Source organism: Neofelis nebulosa, chromosome 7 (genome assembly GCF_028018385.1).
Source record: "Neofelis nebulosa isolate mNeoNeb1 chromosome 7, mNeoNeb1.pri, whole genome shotgun sequence".
In the NCBI taxonomy this organism is placed as follows: domain Eukaryota; kingdom Metazoa; phylum Chordata; class Mammalia; order Carnivora; family Felidae; genus Neofelis; species Neofelis nebulosa.
Genome location: NC_080788.1, coordinates 94,980,999 through 94,991,253, shown reverse-complemented (window position 1 = coordinate 94,991,253; position 10,255 = coordinate 94,980,999). Strand labels below are relative to the sequence as shown.

Here is a 10,255-nt window from a genome sequence, read left to right as displayed (position 1 = left end):
GACGCTCAGATCAATAGAACAGAATAGAGAACCCAGAAATGGACCCACAAACGTATGGCCAACTAATCTTTGACAAAGCAGGAAAGAATATCCAATGGAATAAAGTCAGTCTTCAGCAAGTGGTGCTGGGAAAAATGAACAGCAACATGCAGAGGAATGAACCTGGAACATTTTCTTACACCATACACAAAAATAAACTCAAAATGGAAGACCTAAACGTAAGAGAGGAAGCCATCAAAATTCTCGAGGAGAAAGCAGGCAAAAACCCCTTTGATCTCGGCGACAGCAACTTCTTAATACATCTCCGGAGGCAAGGAAAACAAAAGCAAAAATGAACTATTGGGACCTTATCAAAATAAAAAGTTTCTGCACAGCAAAGGAAACAATCAACAAAACCAAAAGGTAATTGACAGAATGGGAGAAGATATTTGCAAACGACATAGCAGATAAAGGGTTAGCATCCAAAAGCTAGATGAACTTATCGAACTCAACACCCAAAAACAAATAATCCAGTGAAGAAATGGGCAAATGACATGGCAAACCGACACATGAAAAAAATACTCAACATCACTCATCATCAGGGAAATACAAATCAAAACAAACACCTCACACCTGTCAGAACAGCTAACATTAACAACTCAGGCAACAACAGATGTTGGCGAGGATGCGGAGAAAGAGGATCTCTTTTGCATTGTTGGTGGGGATGCAAACTGGTGCAGTCATTCTGGAAAACAGTATGGAGGTTCCTCAAAAAATTAAAAATAGAACTACCCTATGACTCAGCAATTGCACTACTAGGTATTTATCCAAGGGATACAGGTATGCTGTTTCGAAGGGGCACATGCACCCCAATGTTTATAGCAGCACTATCAACAATAGCCAAAGTGTGAAAAGAGCCCAAATGTCCATTGATGGATGAATGGATAGAGAAGATGCGGTATATGTATATACAATGGAGTATACTCGGCAATCCAAAAAGAATGAAATCTTGTCATTTGCAACTATGTGGATGGAACTAGAGCATATTATGCTAAGCAAAAGTAGTCAGTCAGAGATATACAAATATCATATGACTTTACTCATATGAGGACTTTAAGACACAGAACAGATGAACAGAAGGGTGGAAGCAAAAATAATATAAAAACAGGGAGGGGGACAGAACATAAGAGACTCTTAAATACAGAGAACAAACAGAGGGTTACTGGAGGGATTGTGGGAGGGACGATGGGCTACATGGGTAAGGGGCATTAAGGAATCTACTCCTGAAATCATTGTTGCACTAGATGCTAACTAATTTGGATGGTAATTAAAAAAAAAAATAAAATTAAAAATAATAATATTCCAGCATACAGATAGCAGCTGATTAAAGCCAGTTCCTTAAGCCCTACTTGTTAAAAACAAAAATAGCCAATTACAAAGCAGAATTCATGTAAAAGGCAAGGAATCAATTTTAAAGGATAAAATAGGCAACAGAATATTACCAGAAAAAAATAAAAGAATTATAAAAGGAAAAGCAAAATCAAAATGATTAGCCTATTTATAAGAGCAAACTCTTCCAAGGCTAAGAAGTGAAAGCACTATTCAGGGGAAGTCTCTTAGTTTAAGCCATCCTAAAATAGAAGACCACAATTAATGCTGATTGTGTAAACAGGTAAGACATTGGAAAAGTTAAGAATATAGCCCTGTAGGCCAATTTGGGGATCCAACAATGCCAAACCTCCACAAATCTAATTACCACTTTATTATATCCACTGCCATCACAAGGTAATAAAAATGAAGCCATTAATGCTTGCTTGGTCAGCACACATACAAAAACTGAAATGATACAAAATAGATTGCTATAACCCCTGTGCAATGGTGACATACCAACTCTTAAAATGTTTCATATTTTTCTTATTTTTTCCAAAAAGAATTCAAGCAGGATGAATCAGGAACTCCAACAGAGTGGAAGGGATTGTGGAGAGGGCAATAAGTCTTTTCTGAATATATATTTATATATAGTTTTGACATTGAATCATGTCGTTTTAATTTTTTAATGAATAATGTTGTTTTATGTACTTAAAAAATTAAATTTAAAGCACTAGAAAAATAAAACTTCAAATAACAGATACATTATAATATAACTATATCCCAAATTTTTAAAAAAGCATAACTACATAGAAGGGGAAAAATAAAACTAACCTGAGTAACTTTGAAACACAGTACTTTGACCCTGAGTCTAAAGCCAAAAACAAAAACAAAAACAAAAACCTGTAAACAAATATAGATCTCTAGTTACAGGGTCTGTTTTTGATGGTAGTTTGAGTTTATAATTCTTAAAGTACCTTCTGTGTATTGTAGGACTGAACAAATGATTAAATATTTAGAGGATTAAATAAGCTAGACTGCTTACTGCTGGAGAAGGGAGTTACAAATATGGAAATAGGAAGGCTAGAATGAATTCCACGGTGCTGAATTGCAATGAGAATAATTAGTATAAATTCGGGTTTAAATGGATGAATGGATAATGATAGATGATAAAGAAAGAAAAGTGGATATAAGTGTATTTATATTTTTTAGCTCTGCCTTTTGAGAGCCTAGAAGAAAAGACACCCCAGCAGCAATGAACACACTGTAAATCCTGATTTTGATTTCTAATATACCATCTCGCATTAAATCCTGATCTTGGGGGCGCCTGGGTGGCGCAGTCGGTTAAGCCTCCGACTTCAGCCAGGTCACGATCTCGCGGTCCGTGAGTTCGAGCCCCGCGTCAGGCTCTGGGCTGATGGCCCAGAGCCTGGAGCCTGTTTCCGATTCTGTGTCTCCCTCTCTCTCTGCCCCTCCCCCGTTCATGCTCTGTCTCTCTCTGTCCCAAAAATAAATAAAAAACGTTGAAAAAAAAATTAAAAAAAAAAAATAAATCCTGATCTTGGTTTCTAAATACCATCCCCCATTAAAAGGAATTGGCTTCATTGGAATTGTAGTTGACTCTTAGTATCAAGGCAGGGAAGGTAAAACGTGAGCCTGGAACATCTTGTAGTTCCAGGAAGTAAAATTTGCTAAAAACATGATGGCAGTAAGCTAGAAGGATATAGGTGCCAGTTTGAAGAGCTTCCACTCAGCTAAATATGGAATAAATTGAGCAAATAATGGTAGTAACAGAATATTCATGGGATAAATAGAAAGCTATGAATCTATACTTCCATTAAAAAAAAGAATGAATAAGTAAATTAATGGGAGAAGGAAAAATTTTTCCTTATGTTACGCCCAGTAAATGGAGAGAAAGTAACAAAGTTATAAAATTACCGTTGGCAATTATAGTTTGCCTAAATATAGCCAATTGTCCTTCAACAAGCCCGTTGAGGATAAACATTAAATTAGTGGCACCTAGATGGGCAAGACAAGAGCTACTTGTTTAGCAGATAAACCAGCAAGAGCATTTCCTATGGTTTCTGTGATGATCTCAGAAATAAGAGCTTATATTTTGATAACTGATATTTTTTTAGTATTTAATAATTTCTAATATGACATTGATCATTTCATCATTTTTCTATCAGGTTACCTGAAACTGTCTCAGATCCCCTTTCCTTCTATAGCACCCCAAAATCATAAATCATGTGTCTACTCTATGTTAAGTGTTTACCATTTTTCTTTTGCCAGAATGCAAGCGCAATTCAAAGTTATTAATTTTGTCAGTTGGGAAATTAGAGCATTAGGCAAAGGAGTGAATATGATAGCTCTAAATTCCACAATGAATACTTGTCCTGCAGAGGAAATACCTGTCATTTTCAAGGGGGAAAAAAGCCATTTATAAACAACACTGAATTGGGATTCATTAAAGGAGTATTTGTAAGGGCAGTCCTGGACATACTTCCTGAGTTACAGCTAAACAGCTATATAATTTCCCTTTATCTGGAAGGATTAAGATTTACACATGTTAAACTGTGATATGAAAAGGAAAAAGTAGAACTTTATAAGCAGCAGAATAAATGACAGAGAAATGATGAAAGTTGCCTAGAAGTAACAGAGATTGTATAGTACCACGGCTGAAATTACAAAGGAAATTGTAAAAGTCATATGGGCATAGCCAAAGAGTCATTTGCTACCATGGTAATGGAGATCACTAAACTCTAAAGCATTTACTGGACTCACAAGGGGTATCTGTTCTCTGGCTAATACATCCTGCTGTTTCTGGTTAATGCTTCAAGGCAAAGAGGGGGAGGGAATCTCTTTAAAAAGCTGACTGGGTATCAGAGAATAAACAAATTATGTCTGAGTTTTTATTTACTTATTTTAGGCTAGTTCAAACAGGAAGCTGATTTACACAAAATTTTTTAAACTATAATAATAATAATTTATTTTTTCCACAGTAACTATTTTTGCTTTGATTTAAGGAATTAGCAGGTGTTTTTATGTTATCATGCAGCTGTTATCTAGAAAGGACATTAAAGTGATGATTCTGTGCCAAAAAGAGATAGAACACTTTATAGTCAGCCCTTCTCTGGGTAAGCAGAATGATCAAAGGAGGGATAATAAATCCTAACATGACCACCTAGCCTGCTGACAGTAGTACAGACCTAATTGTTACTAAAATGACTGCTGAAGGTGCCATGATCCAGAAATGGGCACCTCACTTACACAGCAAACACAACAAAACACCAGTCTGGAGATGGGTACTTCCTGTACACAACAAGTCACTTCCTAGAAAATACAAAAATAGGCAGCTCACTACTTATCTAGGGCCTAACTAACTTGATGAGCCCAAATAGCTCACCTCATCAGCAGCACTCCAATAGTTTGATTCCCTGACATGGGATAGGTACTATATCCCTCCCACAAGCCTCAGCCCTAGAGCTTATCTTTTATGTCGGGTTAGATTCCCTGCTTAACTCTCCGTTTTTGGTGCAAGAATCTTCAATTTTGTTCTTTAACATAATTAAAGAAATATCCTTATAGAAACAAAAATCAAATGAAAAGAAACATTTGGGATATATGTCAGTTTTTACTAATCTGCTATTTGCTATGATTTCTTTTTTATTGTAAATAAATATATTTTTAATACTCAATTTTTTTTAACGTTTATTTTTGAGACAGAGAGAGGCAGAGCATGAACGGGGGAGGGTCAGAGAGAGAGGGAGACACAGAATCGGAAGCAGGCTCCAGGCTCTGGGCCATCATCAGCCCAGAGCCCGACGCGGGGCTCGAACTCACGGACCGTGAGATCGTGACCTGAGCCGAAGTCAGACGCTCAACCGACTGAGCCACCCAGGCACCCCAATACTCAATTTTATGTTCATAATTTTTAATTAATTTTTTAGAGCCAGTCTCCAAAACTGAATAAATTTCAGGCCTCAGAAAACCTGGAGCAGTTGGCTATAATTCTGGTACATTCGAAAGTGATGGTTTGACACTGGTTACCCATAGGTGCAAATATGGTGAGGATGTCTGGATTGAGATGTTATTTTATCCATGAGACCTTCCTCTGAGGGCAATTGCTTAGACCTGAGCAGATACTATCTAGTCTTACTCATTAATCACTTCAACCTTATAGTCCTAGGAAATTTACCTGGACAAGTTAATATATATGCCTTCTTTAAAAAAAACAAAAACAAAAACAAAAAAAAAAACAACTATATACATTAGTGTGTAGTCCCTTTTTATCTTGACTACTATACTTTCTTATAAAATGTAATGCTAATTAACTTATCTCAATGATCTATTCATTCCTTTTATGCCTCCTCTGTTTTGTTTAACCTGAGTTATCTCATTTTATTTGTATAATATTACCTATCAACGCACTTTCCTGAATGATGCAACATTGAAATCCATAATAAATAAACATTCTTCCAAACCCAAAATAGTAGAAGGAATCACTAACAGCTCATTTTTTATTTACAGCTCAATACCAAAGAGTTACCTTGATAATTACCATGCATCCATCCATCTTTGATAAATATATTTTAATGCCTACTATATATCAATTACCAACAACTGAAAAGAATATTGTCCAAGTATTAGTAAAGTAGGTCAAGAGAACCTTTTAAAAGATACCTTTTTAAAAATCTTTATCATCAGTAAAACACAATGCTGAGATTTCAACATCAGGGCTAGTCAATAAATATCGGTGGATTTACTATAACTTAATATTTCAACACAGAAAAAAATCATCTTACCTCCAGAAATCCTTTATCTAAATCCTAGATCTGTCACATAGGAAACATAGGAAAGGCATTTAAGAGCTGTGTGTCTCCAGTTTCCCAATTATAAAATAGGATAACAGTTCTTCTCTATCTACCTAATGAGATTTTTGTGAAATTGTGAGGCTGAAATGTATGAACAAGTGCTGAGGCAAGGGTGTGGTGGGTTGACAATACATGGCCCCTCCTTGTAATCTAGTGGGAAAGACAGAAGAAATACATGATGATAACTACCACAATGGGGGACTCTGCATTGTACAGTGGAATAAAGTACCTACATCTGCTTTTGGGATCTGTGAGGGCTAAGAGAAGTACCTTTGAGGTGAGACTTGTAGTAAGGATTTAGAAGATCAAAAGGAAAGGGAGGGCATTCCAGGCAGACAGAATCATTCCTGAAAAACTGTGACATGTTTGGAAAGCTATACAGAGCTTGTAATCTGGGAAAGCATAAATGCAGAAAAGGTAAAGCACAAATTAGAAAAGAAGAAGTAGGTGACAGGGATGGATAGACAAAGGTGAGATCATAAAGCACCAACATTACACACTATGAAAGAGTTTGGATTCCACCAGCGATGCCATGGGATACCACTGAAAGTTCTGGAGGAAGAAAGGAATATAGATTTGCTTATTAAAAAGACAATTCTGATCCCAGAGATGAGACAAAATTGAAGAAAGCAAAACTAAAATTAGGAAATGAGTAATTCCTCTTCCAGATCTCCTCGCAGGTCCAGTGACACCTAATCTTCCCTCCATGTTTCAAGCAAAGTTTACTGCCAGATTCACCCACCCTCTTGCTTGCCTACTATTACCCTACCCGTGTTAAATCTCAATTACACCATCCATCCACTGCAATTATTAAATTATAAAACAAGCTAGACAAGTTTGACATTAGGTAAAGTATATTGGTCTGATAAATTCACAGATAACAATTATGGTATTAATAGCTAACATTTGTTGAGTGTGGCTAGGTGTGATATACTATGCTAAGCATTTTGCATGCACTATTTCATTTAATCTACTAAATAAATGTACAATTATAGTGATGATTATTGTCACCATGTTACAAAGGATGGGGAAAGATTAGGGAAATTTCTAACCTGCCCAAGCTCACACAACAACTAAAAAGCTAAGTTCAACCTCAAAACCAGGGATATTTGATACCAATACTCTTACCCACTATCCTATACCATGCACAGAAATGTCAAGACAAGACATTGCCCCAAGTATTTTGATATTAAAGAAAATAGTGCTATATCTGTTTTTTTGTTGGAAAGCCTGAGGTGCCAAGGTAACATGCATTTTCTAAGTTGTCCACCAATTAACAGTGTAATTAGAAAAAAATTACATTTAAAAAAAAATAAATAAATAAATAATAAAAAAGAAAAAAATTACATTTGTTATGTTTATTCAAAACATAGTAGAAAACTGTACAGTATGATACAATCTCACAAATTCTCTCTTTTGACAGTATAAAATTGATCACTGAGTCACACTACCATGAAAAGTTTAATCAACGAAGAAGTCACTGGCTTAGCTGGTGGAATGAATGACAGAAAATGTGACCCAGATATCTAAAATTGTGAAAATTTAAATACTCATGTTGATTTAGGAAAAGAATAAATGTTTCTTAGTATTTATTTATGCCTCAGTGCTTCCAAAATCAAGATCTTAGGATGTTTACACAATTTTAGGCAAGAAGATAGAATCAATAAATGAAAATGAGACAAAGAAAACAGCATCTTTTTCTCATCAGATTTGAATCCCTAGTTATCCCCTGTTTGGTTTAATATAAAAATGATATTGCAGTCTCTAAGAATATACAAAGAGTAGTAGGCAGAATTCTAAGATGTTCACACCATGATCCCCATCCTTGGTATATATACCCTGTATAATCCTCATCTTGAATCTGGGCTAGACTGTGAATATAATGGATTTTACTCCTCTCATTAAGCGACCTATTTTGATAAAAATTAAGGGATGTTTCAGATGTAATTAAGATCACAAATTAGTTCATTTTGGGTAAAATAAAAAGGAGAATACTTTGTATTGCAATAGCAATGTGAGAGGACAAGGGTAGCTGCACTTGTGAACATAGAACAATGTATAAACTTAGCGGGTCACTAAGTTGTACACCTGAAATAAATGTAATGTTGCGTGTCAAATACATTCAAAGGAAAGAGAGAAAGAAACAAAGAAAGAAACAAAAAAAAACAAAGAAAGAAACAAAGAAGCAAAGAAAAAGAAAGAAAGACAAAAGGGAGATTCTTCTTGATAGGCCTCACCTAATAAGCTGAAACCTTTTAAGGGAATGAGGCTTTCCAGAAGAAGGAGATTTAAAGCATAATAAACACTCTTGATGGCTTTGGAGTGGTAAACCATGAGGTTCCACAAAAGCCACATAGCTAGTACCTAAGATCATCCCTTAAGAACTGAGAATAGCCCTTGCCCAACAGCTAGCAAGAAACTGGGGACCTCAGTCCTATAGCTAGCTGCAAGGAACTGAATTCAGCTAACAGTGTGAGCTTGGAAGACTACAGCGTCACACAGAACCAACCTCAGCCTGATCAATGCTTTGATTGCAGCCTTTCTTTGACTCTGAGAAAAAAAAAACAAAGAACAAAAAAACCAGCCACAGTGTGCCCAGATTTCTGACATACAAAACTGTAAGATAATAAAGATAAAAATTATTTTAAGCTATTACGTTGTAGAAATGTGATATACAGCAATAGCAAGCTAATACACTATCGCAGGGTGTAACCCACAGCATGCTAAACAAAAAATACAGTCTCCAACTCCAGTATTCAAAAAAACACAGAGCCAATTGCCCTCAGATAATCCAGAGCAAACCATGCACATAGAAAAGTATATATCTCTAAACAAATCTTACATAATATGAGATTTTTAGTTTTGGCACTTTCACCAATGCAATATAAAGACAATGCCTCAAGGTTGAAATGATATGGGTAAACAGTAGAGGAAAGTATAAATAACTTCAACAGCTCTTACGGAAAATCTGCATACTGTCACCATAAGTATTATTCTTGTTTCTTTCTTACTTTACTATGCACCTCAGCTTACTAAAGGATTAAGTCTCTGTCTTGAGAATTTAAGACTAGAACTCAAGCCTGTCTATCTTCTTACCCTTTAGTATTGAGACTTCATCCACTTGAACTTGTCATAACTTTGTGAGGACCTATTTTCTCTGCTTTTGTCATATTGTAGTGTCTTAGTATTGAGAATGAGGAAATTGCATCATCAATGGGTCATACAGACAGAAAAATTAAATCCTATTCAGCTTTATATCCCTGGAGCCCATATCTATCAACCATTGTTTTTCTTTAACATTAAAAATATATCAGTAAGAGGTATAGAGAAATAGCATGTTTTGTTCTATCCTCATTCTTTCTCTCCCAAAACCCTGCCCATACCGTACACACACTCTTATTTAGATTATAATTTTGAGAGACAAGACTGAAGAAATGAAGGCATTATTTTCCAGTAGCATGAGAAATAGACCTATAGTCTGAATTCTGGCCAATATGAAAATGTTCCATAACTAAAACTTAAAAAAAATAAAAGGTAGTCTGTCACCTACCAGTAATCTATTTGCCACTTCAGAAGTTGAAATACTGAAATTCAACAGAGAGATTACAGATGTGAACTGCTGGGAGCACATATAGCAAAGAAAAATTTGAAGTTATTTCATTCACTGAGTAAGATCAATGCTGATCTCATTGAAAACCAGGATTGTTAACAGGTCTGGATTACACATAATAATTGCTTAGGAAACAAAAAGCATTCCTAAAATTACAGGAGCCCTTTAATTGTGAATTTGTTCATTAACAGATTACTATAGATCTATGAAAGAATGACTGGAATATGCATTTTAGGACAACCTGGTATTAACCCAGAGCCACAAAGATGAAAGTGTGTGTAACAACAACAAAACAAATTCCTTGTCATACTTCAAGAACATCATGGGTATATGCATATCCATAAATACAAACAGGAGATTATATCTATTGGTTTTCCATAGGAAACTCCATTTTTAGCAATGAAGTGATGTGAAACACTCAAAT

General features: G+C 35.5%; 1 non-coding gene across 1 annotated transcript; it reads left to right on the top strand.

Moving 5' to 3' along the window:
• The first annotated feature begins 1,785 nt into the window (after positions 1-1,785).
• On the top strand, positions 1,786-1,892 carry LOC131518384 (U6 spliceosomal RNA). Its single transcript, XR_009265065.1, has one exon. It is a non-coding gene; the product is annotated as a U6 spliceosomal RNA (small nuclear RNA).
• The last annotated feature ends 8,363 nt before the right edge of the window (positions 1,893-10,255 follow it).